Source organism: Doryrhamphus excisus, chromosome 21 (genome assembly GCF_030265055.1).
Source record: "Doryrhamphus excisus isolate RoL2022-K1 chromosome 21, RoL_Dexc_1.0, whole genome shotgun sequence".
Lineage (NCBI taxonomy): Eukaryota > Metazoa > Chordata > Actinopteri > Syngnathiformes > Syngnathidae > Doryrhamphus > Doryrhamphus excisus.
Genome location: NC_080486.1, coordinates 11881322 through 11893980, shown reverse-complemented (window position 1 = coordinate 11893980; position 12659 = coordinate 11881322). Strand labels below are relative to the sequence as shown.

The following is a 12659-nucleotide window of genomic DNA, read 5'->3' as shown; positions in this document are numbered from 1 at the left end:
GGCGAGAGCAGCTTGGCGCTCTTCATCTCCCTGTCAGCTCCGTGCCGGATGCTTATCGCTGCCGCGCTACCAGAGCCCTTGCCGTTCTGCTGATCCGGCATTTTAAAGACGGGTGGCGTCTTATATGCGGCTAAGCAAACACGCTATGATTAGCGTGACAGCAGATTGCGTCACACTAAGTTGACATGATGAAAAGAGGTCTCAAACTCCCGGCCCGCAACCTTGAATCCCTTTGCTTCCTTTTAGCAATGCTTCCTTTATTATGCTAGCGATAGCCAGTGGTGAACTAGCAGCACTAATAACAAACACGTTGCCAACACAGCAATTCTAACAGGCAAGTAAACCCATCATGAGGAATAATAAGTTATATAATAAACGTCAGCAACAAGTGCCGCAAAGCATGCTGGGAAGCCGTGCACACTCTCAGCATTGCTGCAACATATTTTTATATTTATGTTTGATATTGATGCGTACCTCCTGCGGCCCACGGCTAAGTGTAGTGTGTCGTGGTTCACTTTCGGTTTTTAAAAGACTACAAGCACGGCCGCCATCTTGTGTCCTTGACTTAGGACGTCTTATATGCTGCGGAAACAAAGTCCACAGGGCTCCTTGTCATGGACTTTAGAGACGACTGTCGATGATAATGTAGTGGTTGACTGTCATTCGTCCTCCTGATACTTGTGGCGTCTTATATCAGGGGTGTCCAAAGTGTGGACTCAATAAAAAAAAAATCACTAATTAAAATCAGTAATTAACAAATTATAGAGTTGCATTGATCAGCTGTGGCCCTGCATGGCTGACCAAAGTGTGGACCCCTTCCCCTTGGTACATGCTAATGCTACCAAATAAACGTATGTGAGTGACATCAGATAAAAGACTTCCAGTGTGTCCTTTGAGCGCTTGGGATGAGACGTCACGGCCACTCGGGGGGGCAGCACGTAATTATGGAACGGCATCTTTTTTTTTTTTTTTTTTATTCCCCCAGATGCTCATCCGTAAGCTCCAGTTTCCGCTGCTCTTCTGAGCAGATTATCAGCTCCGGCAGATAAATACAAAAATGCAAACAGGCCAAAGTAATTAACATGTGAGGAAAGCGTCGAGGTAGCCGACATCTGATAGCGAGCCAAGTCCTCGCACTTCATAACTCGCTCCTTGGCGCCGAGATTAACAAAGCGGAGCCGGATCCGCTCACGTGTGAGGCGAGGCGTTATGGGAAGACGGGGTGCTTTGTTTACCTCCATCCACGTGTACGCATGTGAATCTATTTTGTGTATCTCTTTGTGGAATTACTATTTACTTGCGATTTATGCCCGGGGGAGGGGGGGTGTTAATTAAGACATTGTTGTGCAGCTCAGACATGAACAAGCTTCGTGTTTCAGGAAAATCTTGAGACAAGGTTCCTGCAGGCTCCCCATAAATGGCGCCGGTGAGTTCATTGTTAGTAACAGTCCGGCGAATGTAGCATACGTGACTTTCACACCAACAATTGCAACATTTTAAACAGAACCAATGTTGGAATAGTGGTATGGTGCTGATGAGGTCCTTGTAAACAGTACAGCAAATGTAACCATTCATGAGTTCAACACTAATAGCAAAGTAGCAACATAATAAAGCGCATGCAGAGCTAAATATCTGAATTAAGATCCTGGATGTTTGCTAACGGTGATACTTCAGATACAGCTACTGACTATCTTGTGGACCACGTGGTCATTTAAGTGAATTACAAAACACAGCAGCAATAGAACCAGTGTTGGAATAGTGGTAAGGTGCTGATGAGTTCCTTGTAAACAGTACGGCAAATGTAACTATTCATGTGTTCCACACTAGTAGCAACATTATAAAGCGCATGCAGAGCTAAAAATCTGAATTAAGATCCTGGATGTTGGCTAATGGTAACACATCAGATGCAGCTACTGACTATCATCTTGTGGACCACATGGTCATTTAAGTGAATTACACAACACTGCCGCAATAGAACCAGTGTTGGAATAGTGGTAAGGTGCTAATGAGTTCCTTGTAAACAGGTACAGCAAATGTAACTATTCATGTGTTCCACACTAGTAGCAACATTATAAAGCGCATACAGAGCTAAAAATCTCAATTTAGTTCCTGGATGTTGGCCGACACTGCCGCAATAGAACCAGTGTTGGAATATGGTATGAATGTGGTAAGGTGCTGATGAAGTCCTTGTAAACAGAACGACAAATGTAACCATTCATGAGTTCCACACTAATGGCAAAGTAGCAACATAATAAAGCGCATGTAGAGCTAAATATCTGAATTAAGCTCCTGGATGTTGGCTAACGGTGACACTTCAGATGCAGCTACTGACTACCATCTTGTGTCATTTAAGTGAATTACACAATACCGCCGCAACAGAACCAGTGTTGGAATAGTCAGTACAACAAGTGGAACTACACACGGGTTTCACACCACTAGCGGAGTAGCATTTAACAAAAAGCTGAACTTGTGTAGCGCAGTCACGCTAGAACTATATAAGCGTACGTGGTTAAGTCTGTGCACGTCCCGTTACTTAAACACTCAATACAAGTGTGAAATATGCGGAAAGAATCAACTAATGAGACAAAAAACAGCCAGAAGAGCAGTTTTCCCAACAACAGCCTCCTTCCTCCTCCGGTGCCAGCGCTGATGAGACCTCCATTAAATTAAATCAAAGTTTTCCAGGCTGAGGAAACAGCTTCCTTAAGCGCGTCCGTCTCCTGATCCTCTCCCAATTCCCGGTGTCAGCTCCCATCAGCATCAGGCGCTTGTTGCGCCGGCACTCACCTTCCACAGTCACGGCGGCCGCTGATTAGTTCACTGATTTCCTCCACCCACCCACTTCGTTGCGCCCCCCCCCCCCCCCCCCCCCCATAGGGCCTCTCCAACGCGGATGGCTGCCCACAGTTTGCTGCACTAGCACACGGGCTGCACGGGCGAGGGTGGATGCTTTTATTGATGGCTGACGATGACGAGGCCACCTTTTGAATTATCCGGTCAGGAATTACGCTGCGCCACGACAGCTGGGATGTCATTGATCATGTATTTGCATTGTTCAACTCCCTACGGACACGTTCCCATATGAGCGCCCGGGATAGGATCATGTTATCTTGACCAGTGAGCAATAACCGGATTATGACATGAGTGTAAACACGCCACCAACATATGCTCTCATACTTTGATGTTGGTGTGTAGTTGGGATGTATGTGGATTAGGCCATAAAGTACATACTTTTGATATGTAATGTTTTATTGTTTATAGTTCATGTTGTTGACTACCCAGCATGCTTTGCGGGCGTTTGATAATAACAGTTTTACGCGTTATGTTTAGCGCTTAGTGTTTGATGTGATGCATTAACTTGCTACGGATGTGGTGTTTTAGTTTTATTGCACTGTGAGCAAGTGTATGTGCACTGTACTTTATGTACATATAGGCGGCAAATTTCCATATCGTTCTGCAGCTTAGCTTTCACGTGTTTAACATACAGTACACTCAAATACATTATGCAAGCTAACTGCAAGTAGCGCATGCAGAGTTCATGCACCATTCCGTTGTCCTTTTAACCACCACTCAGCCTTTTGTTGTGGCCAGAGTGACTGGAGTGGAATTGGTCATGTGTTCCATAGGTGACAGCCCTCAATGGAAAAGGCAGCTGGTCCAAATGTGGTGTTTTGTGGAGAACACTCCCAATGCCAACATGTGAGTCTATATTATGTCCTATTGGGTAATAGGAGGGTAAAGGTGCCTATAGGGGTGCTATTTCATGCCCAGAGGGCTCTAATGTTGAAAAAAAACTTCACATTGATGTTGTAAACAGGTTTTATTTGCTCTATAAGTGGAAACATCCTAGTTTCCAGAAATCCAGTTATCGGATGTGGAGCCGATGAATGACCATAAGTGAGGACTTCCTGTATTTTTTTTTCCCAAAAAGTGACAAATCTAGTGATGCACTCACAGGCGTTCCCGTCTTGCTTGTGACAGGCTAGTTTGTGTTTCTAAACGTGTTTGTTTTGTCACCCGAGCATCAAACCGACAGTAGCGACCCACTCGTCACGGCCAATTATGTAAATGAGATGAGCACCACATCTAGATTGCAGTCCTGTGTGAGCCACTGACTGATGTTTCTCATAAATATCGGTCCGTCTTTTGTGTCCCATCACAAACTCCAGAGACAATAACAAAAAAAAAAAAACCCGCATCAGCAGTTTTCCAGCCAAGCGACTCTTTGATTTTATTTGTATTTTCTATATTCTGTCCTCCTTATTTGTTTGAGTGCATCCACTGACATAACCTCCGTCGTCGGCGTCCATTCAGTCTCTTCAGGATTCCGTGCGAGTCTCGGCTCTCTGTGAATTAATGATGATGCCCGGCGTTTGATGGAGCGCCATCATTTGCAGAGTTTTGGACGGCGAGCGGAGTGCTGAGTCGTTAGAATGCAAATGTAACGAGCCCTTCGCTCTGATTTGCAAAAAATTGCTACCTTACGTACATTTGTTGAAACGCCCGGCCTCTCACTGTCTTTACTTCCGAGTAATCAGGGAGGCTCCCGCTAATGGAAGGGGTCTGTGCGTTATTTGCATATCGGTCACTCAAATACTGATGCCCCCCCCCCCCCCCCCCTCCCTTTTCCCTGTCTTCTGGACAGCATCGAAACGTGTAGCTTTTAGGACACTCCTGCGTGACGGGTGCTGGCTAATCCCCACCAGCGCTCGCTGACATTTATGTGCAGGAGAAGAAGAAAAGCGCTACACGATGGCTTCCAACGGCCCAGAGGGGACCGCTGTCCCCGCTGAAGCCATGACACTCCCCTCCCATCTGTGAACACTTCCTTACGGGGGGGGGGGGCTTTTGTTGGCGTCGAAGTGAGGATGGGAGGAAGCGCTTTCCTAATGACGTACTTGGCTTTCTGCTCACCAGAGATAGAACTACGTTATTGTTAGCAAAGAGCAACTGTCAACGATGATTAACCTAATAATGGAAACAACACGTCTCTGATCGTCAATGTTAATTAGTATTTTCAGTCCTCGTGGTGGATTTCCGTTAATCATTATAATCACATACCAGAAAATGCAATCACTTTGGAGGAGCACGCCGACGCTAACAGTTATACATGATATTATTTGCATGGGGGGACTCTAATAGTGGGGCGGGGCCCCCAGGGCCCGTGGCACATTCCAACACTATAATTTAACAACATAGAAAATAGAATATACTAAGAGAAAAAAGTTGTAATTCAATAAATTATTATGGGATTAACAACAAATTAACAGCATTGAAGTACAAGAACAAAAAAAAAAGTTGTTTTTTTTGGAAAATCAAGTTATGAATAATATTGAGAATAAAGTCATAATATTATGGAAATAGTCGTAATGATGAGAAGAAAGCGGCTTAAAACGGCATAAATTTTGTCAAAATATTCTGAGAAAAAAATAACGACAATAACATGACAATGTCATTTTTTTTATGTACATCCTTTTGTTTTTCAGTATGCTTGGTGGAAAAAAAAATATATATTTTGTTGTAAACACATACCTCTAAGGAAACTTGCCCAATATTTGTATTTTTATCTTAATTTACGTCTACTATATTGGGTAATATGAATGTAATGCTGCCTATAGGGGTGTTATTTCATGTGTAGAGGGCTCTAATAATGTTAAACAGTCTTTAGAAGGCAATAAGCAGGGTTTTCTATGCTCTTAACTACGGAAATATTACATTTATGAATAAGAAATCTTACTCAGATCTGGAACCAATTAACGGCGATATTTGAAACACATACTAGGTGTTTTTTTTTTATTTTTATTATTGCTCACAATCATGTGACTTTTGCTTCAGATTAATTGAATTTGTTTTGATTTCCAGTGCAGGCCGTCGTCTGTCTGATGTATTTGTCTTCAAAGCTTCGCCAGTCTTTCCATCTGTTTTTTATTCATTGGCAGTCGTGTGCTTCCCCCCCGCCCCCCTCCCCAGAGCATTACATGGAAGCCGTGTTGCCATGGCAGAATTTATAGAGGTTACAGGCCATGAAATCAAATGATTATGGATTCCAGGGGCCCCTGTTTCGACTTGTTTTTTGCGGCATTTTGTTGTGGGTGGGGGGATGAAAGAAGTCTTAACATACGTGGGGGGGTACTGTTATGTATCATTCACATCACGTCAGTAAAATAAAAGACGAATCATTAAAACAGAGCCCTGCAGAGAGGCATCTTCCTGAAGGACTCGCAGCGAGACCAATCATCCCTGAGAGGACCAAGGATTAATAGCAGGAGACATTTCAGTCATCACAACCTTTCATCCAAACACCGACGACACGCCCCCCCCCCAAAAAAAATCGCAATCCACAGCCTAGCTGGACGATGACAATCATGATCAGCTTTTTGGGAATGAGATCCAGCTTAGAAACTTCTTTCCTTCCAAGAATTATCCGACTTTTTGGACTGAGTTGATAACGAAAACCGAGGTTCCACTGTTCATACGTACTTCATCTAATTGCCACTCCGCTCTTCCACACTCTCGTCTTTTCCTCGTTTTCCAGAAGACTCCCAACTATTTGTAGTATTTGTAGTATTTGCAAATATGTATTGTGACATGTTCTTCGACCTCAGCATTGGAAAAAGGACATTACAATGAGAACGTGCGGTGTGTTTACGCAAACGTGGGGATTTCAGCTTCATCTTTTTGATGGAATGGGTCGCCCATGTTCCGCAGATGGAAAAATGCTGTCTGGGTAATAGCCTTGATATGAGAGGCCGGCGTTGGACAGGAATGCAAAATGACGCTTGTTTCGATAACAAGGAGCCCAGACAAGACTCGTGATGGAGAGGAGCTTTGGTAAAAACCTGTTAGTACACATAAATTTAGTAGAAACTATTTTTTCCCCATTTTGGTACCCTTTTTTGGTTATCAGGAAACGCTAAAAAGGGATTTATGGGGTTCACTAAACATGATGGAGGTCTCTAGCTCCCTCAAAACCAACCTTGTAAAAATGAATACCAGGTATTACTTGAAAACCACTTGATTGAACGCAAGTCCGCAAATGTAGGCTAGCGCCTCCTTTAATGTGCAAGTAAATAATATATCACGCATAAGTGATGCTGATGCACCAAATCCCCTTTAAAGTCAAATGATTCCTGCAAAGCGGTTAACAAGGAGTGATGTATACGGCCGATATCGGCCATATACTTTATTAACATATCACGCCGGGGCTTATTAAAGACGACGCTAATGGATGAAACAAAAATCTGATAACAACGTGGCAGTTTGGACATTTACTGCGCTGGTTTAATTAGGCTAAAATCAAAGGTCCTGCCTCAGCGTACTTGTAACCGTAATTAGTGTAATCATAATAAGATTCCAGCTGCTTCTTACATGCAGCTTAGGCTCTCCAAGCATGATTAGCTTGGAAATATGAGCCAGCATGGACGCATGCATGGCTTGTAAAGCAAAACACCTTCAAGACATTTTATAATGTATTTCCTTCACTTTGGCCAAACATGCAAATTTCTTTTTTTTTTTTTTTTCTTGCTTTATTTTCTTTCCTCTTTTAAAATCAACAGGTTCTCAAGGGTTCCTGCACAATACCGCATGATAATGAAGCGGATGCATTTTCAAAAATAACTTCCCCACACAGTTATGATGAAGCAACGGCGCCGCAGCCGGGGCACAAGGTAATCACCAAATAGCTGCTCTGCGTGGAAAATGTAAAAAAAAATAAAAAATAAAATAAAGTGGCGCTCATGTAGCTACTGAATTACGAGAATGGCGGCTCATAAATGACAAAGACAATAAATAATTCAACTGGGCAAAATAGAGGAGCATTACGTAACAGACAGCTGCTGCTTTTAAGGACCTTAAAACATGCAAGCTCATTTTTTAAAAGGACCAGTCGCTTCCCGACGTCCACGGGGTTTAAAATAGAATTATTACCTTCCCGCTTTCCATTTATTACATACACTGTGTGTCGCTGTTCAACAGGAAAGTGTGACCAAACTCCAAGGCGTTCAATTCATATATATTAGCATTAATATATACATGAAATAATAATAAAAGGTTTTCGTAAATACAACTTTACTGTCGAATTTAGTCTATCATGTGTACATCATAAAACATTCATTCATTTTCTACCGCTTTTCCTCACGAGGGTCGCGGGGGGTGCTGGAGCCTATCCCAGCTGTCTTCGGGCGAGAGGCGGGGTACATCCTGGACTGGTCGCCAGCCAATCACAGCATCATAAAACAGATATGAACAATATCAAATAGAGTACAAATACAACAAAATATTTTCATAAATGGTAAATAAACAATGCTAACAAATTAGCCCCTGTTAGCGGTCCTCGACTATGCCTAACCCTAAATTCTAGCTCGCAGTTCAAAGTCAAAAACCTCTAGAGTATCTAAAAAAAATACTCATTAGTTGGGACCCTCATTTGGCAAGATACTACTGTATAAATGGCAATAAAAAATATTGACATGGACGGTATGGGTCAAGGGTCAAACAGGACATTTTAACGTTTTTTTTTTCAAACTTTGACATCCCTACATTAAATATTTTTTTATATGCAGGTGAATAATACCTTTACTTTTACTATGTTTATATATAATATAGCAAATACATCAAATATAATAGTCAAATATTTAAATAAATGTTAGTCAGATACATAATAAAAACTTGAGTGTAGATAGAATAAAATAATAAAATATAATGAAATATGTTTTCATAAATAGATAATCATACTTCATACATAATATCAGTCACTGGGATGTAAAAAAAAACTGACATGATGTATATTTAATTAGTATTTGTAGATAGAAGGGAATGAATAAGTCCAGTACATATAAAATATTTGTGGATTCAGCCAGCATTAACCTTTACATGCAAGTGTAAAAAGAAGTGAAGCAAAGTTAATGGTACAAAACTCATTGCAGCGATTGGGGTCAACTTCTCGACTCCGATGTGCACTGCGTCTTTTTCTTTCTTTTTCGGCGTTTTAAGCGTCACGCCGTATGCAGACAGAAGACGAACACGTGCGGACGTTTTGCTTCCCTGCTGTTCCTCCCAGACACGCTGAAATCTGCGGCGCAGTCGTGGTCGTCATCCATCACTTAAACACAGCTCGCTTCATTTCATCTATTTGTTCCATTGTGTGTTCATTTAGCGTGTTTGTGCGGCGGTGGTGGCGGCGGCGGCGCCGCCACTGTGTGCACAGCCAGGCTGCTGAGATTTAAGGTAAAAGACCACGGCGCTATTTGTTTTTTATCTTTATGTACTCGCCTTTCCTCTGCTCACTCGTAAATAAGCAAATAAATACTTCTCCATGCCGCATTAAAATCCAATCACCGCCGAGCATAGATCTGTCAATACTAGACGCACCCGGGGGGGCTTTTTAGTGTCCTTAATGAAGATGTATCGTCTGTGCTGCCGTTCGGGTGAACTGTTGTCCGTCTCTTCACCAGAAATATTGCAATCCGTCTTAAAACTCAATGGAGGATCTTGGAGGGGTTTTCTAGTGGATTCTCACAAGCAGCAGAATGCTGCTGTTGTATAGAGGATCTTTGGCTAGCGTTTTTGCAGTTGATTCGTTAAAACAGCAGAGCGCCCCATCATATATGTAGAGGATCTTTGACTTGTTTTTGCAGTTGATCCTTAAACAAAGCGCTCCTGTCATATAGAGGATCTTTGACTTGTTTGTGCAGTTGATCCTTAAACAGAGCGCTCCTGTCATATAGAGGATCTTTGACTTGTTTGTGCGGTTGATCCTTAAACAGAGCGCTCCTGTCATATATAGGATCTTTGACTTGTTTTTGCGGTTGATCCTTAAACAGAGCGCCCCTGTCCTATAGAGGATCTTTCACTAGCGTTTTTGCAGTAGGGTTTCTAAAACGGCAATCCTGTCATACAAAGGATCTTTCACTAGAATTTTTGCACTTGATCCTCAAAAACAGCAGGGCTTTCCTGTTATATGAGCGAACTTTGATTAGCCCTTTTGCAGTTGATCCTTAAAACGGCAGAGTTGGTATTAGAGGATCTTGGACTAGCGTTTGTATCGCTTCTTGAACAAACGTTTGTGTGGTTGGTCCTTAAAAACGGCAGTGTTACTGTGGTGTGGAGGTCAATTAACAAGCATTTTTGGAGTTGATCCTTAAAACGGCAGAGTCTTGGTAGTAGAGGATCTTGGACTAGCGTTTCTATCGCTTCTTGAACAAACGTTTTTCTAGTTGGTTCTAAAAAACTGCAGTGTTACTGTGGTGTGGAGTTTAGTTAACAAACATTTTTGGAGTTGAGCCTTAAAACGGACAAGTGTTGGTATTAGAGGATCTTGGACTAGCGTTTCTATTGCTTCTTTAACAAACATTTTTGTAGTTGGTGCTTAAAAACAGCAGTGTTACTGCTGTGGCATGGAGGTTAATAAGCACTTTTGTAGTTCTTAAAAAAGAGCAGAGCATCTTTCCTGTTTTTTAGAGGATCTTGGACCAGACTTTTTGCAGTTGGTTGATTAAAAACAGAGGCTCTTTGTGTGGCGTTATTTCAGTGGACGTGTGGTACTTGCTTAAACAGACGGGGCGTCATGTGGCATAACCCAAAGCACTTTTTCATCATGTCTTCATCATTTATTATGATTTAACGTCATCAAACGTAATTGGGACCTTTAAGTCTTTCATGTCGTGGTTCTGACGGTAAAGAAACGGTCTTTGTCATTTGTATTCATATTTTTATGTCATGACGGCGCTGATAGCGTGTCATGACGTGAAGTTTCCCAGCAGGGAGCCTGTCACTCATCATTGCGACGCTAAGCCACTGATCCTTCTGATAAAAGTTCTTCCTCTGACTTCAAAGGGCTGCTTTTGGTCATAATGTTCTAACGAGTACAGCGGGAGGCACGTTAAGACTCCATTCTTTATTTTTATCATTTTTTATTTATTTTTTTTTTGTGACCAGCTGCCACAGAAGTCCAAACTGTAATCGCCTAAGCTGCGCTGCTGCCGCCGCTTCTTCTTCTAATCCATCATAGCAGGTTCATCACACATGACCTTGGACACGCTAATCCATGCTTGGCCGTGTTGTCCCGTTGTCTTAAAGGAGCCATATTATACTCCTCAAATAAAAGTGGGCCGCGACTCGGCGACTATTGGAACACGCGCTTCCCGGCTCGCACACATCATCGGCATGCCGGCTTTCAGAAATAACTCTTCTATTACGGTTAAGCGTTCAAGGCTCGAGGCCTTCCACCTCCAAAACAAACCTCATTCCCACGTCTACATACACTGGGAGGCCTTACACATGCGCTCGCATATCTTCTCTCTTTTTACCCTCCCGATAAAGTTTGAATAACTACGTCTCTGTTCCCTCCTCCGGCGGGGGGGCTGCTATCAGACTGCCAGGATTCCGTGCCAACTGTATCCTCCTGCAGATTAAATAATGCAAATTTAACATACTTGAATATTCTGTCTCGACGCCGCTGCTTGGAGCCGGGGTGTCCAAAGCGCGGCCCGGGAGCCGTTTGTAGCCCACGTCACATTCTAAAAAGCCTACTTAAAAGGAAGCAACGGCAACAATGGAAGTCTGAAGTCAAAATATAAGATGAAATGTAATCAAACGAGAGTCATAATTGTATGTGAATAAAAATCGAATTTAAGGCAAAATAACCATTTTAGTAGCAAAGTTAAAATATTGAATAATTTTATTTTTTTAATTAGGTTTTGGGGGAAAAAGTCAAAATATTATGGGACCATGATTGTAAAATACAAATAAAAAACATACAAAAATGAAGAAAAAAAATCTGTAAATTTACAATAATTTGTTTGTCTTTTCAGTGTTTTCTGATTATGGATAAAGTCAAAATATGAAGAAAAAAATGAGGAAAAAGTAGCAATTTTACAAAAATAAACCCAGAATACTAGGAGGTACAAATGTCATTTTTGGAGCATAGTTAAATATCAGTTTGTTTTTATTATTATATTAAATATATTTATTAATATTTATTTATTTTTATGTAATAATCTGAGAAATAGGTTGGAAAATTTAGAATTATGGGAACAAAGAACAATTACAAAAAGTTGAACTAGCTGGAAAATATTCTAACATACCTCATACCACAATATAACAGTAAGTAGTACAGGGTGGACACATGCTAGCAAGACTAGCGTAGCTATGTGATGCTAAAATGCTAACATTGCACTTGTATTTTAAGTCTCTCGAGCTCCTCTTCACTGAAGAAAAAATGAAAAATAAGTAGAGCCGTTTAGAGCTCTCACATCTGTTGCTATCTGACTTATTGTTTTTAAGATGTGTAGCGAAGCCTTTTTTTTTAATACACAAAGTTATGAAAACATGGAACTCACAAAAGCGGTGCAAACAAGTGAGTGATATGATGCTCATTCAATCATTCATTTTATTTATTTATTTTTTTTAAAAGACCTTTTTAACGCGGCATGAATGTTTATCCAGCACTGCTTTTAAAGTGTTGTTTGTTTGTGCTTTTTGTACGAATGCCTGACCTGCATGCACCGGGGGGCTCATCACTCACGTAAGCCAAGACACCGGTGTCACACAAGTCATTATTCACTGCTTGCTGCTAAATAAATAATACCGACCCCCATCTATTTATTCTGCATTTATTTGGCGTAAAGCTGGATAAACACGCTCTTAATGTCAGCATTTCT

General features: G+C 41.6%; 1 protein-coding gene across 1 annotated transcript in view; it reads left to right on the top strand.

The window, feature by feature from the left end:
- LOC131108561 (cadherin-6-like) overlaps positions 1-12659 on the top strand; it is a 354525-nt gene that overhangs the window by 80623 nt on the left and 261243 nt on the right. The gene's annotated exons all lie outside the window — the stretch shown is intronic.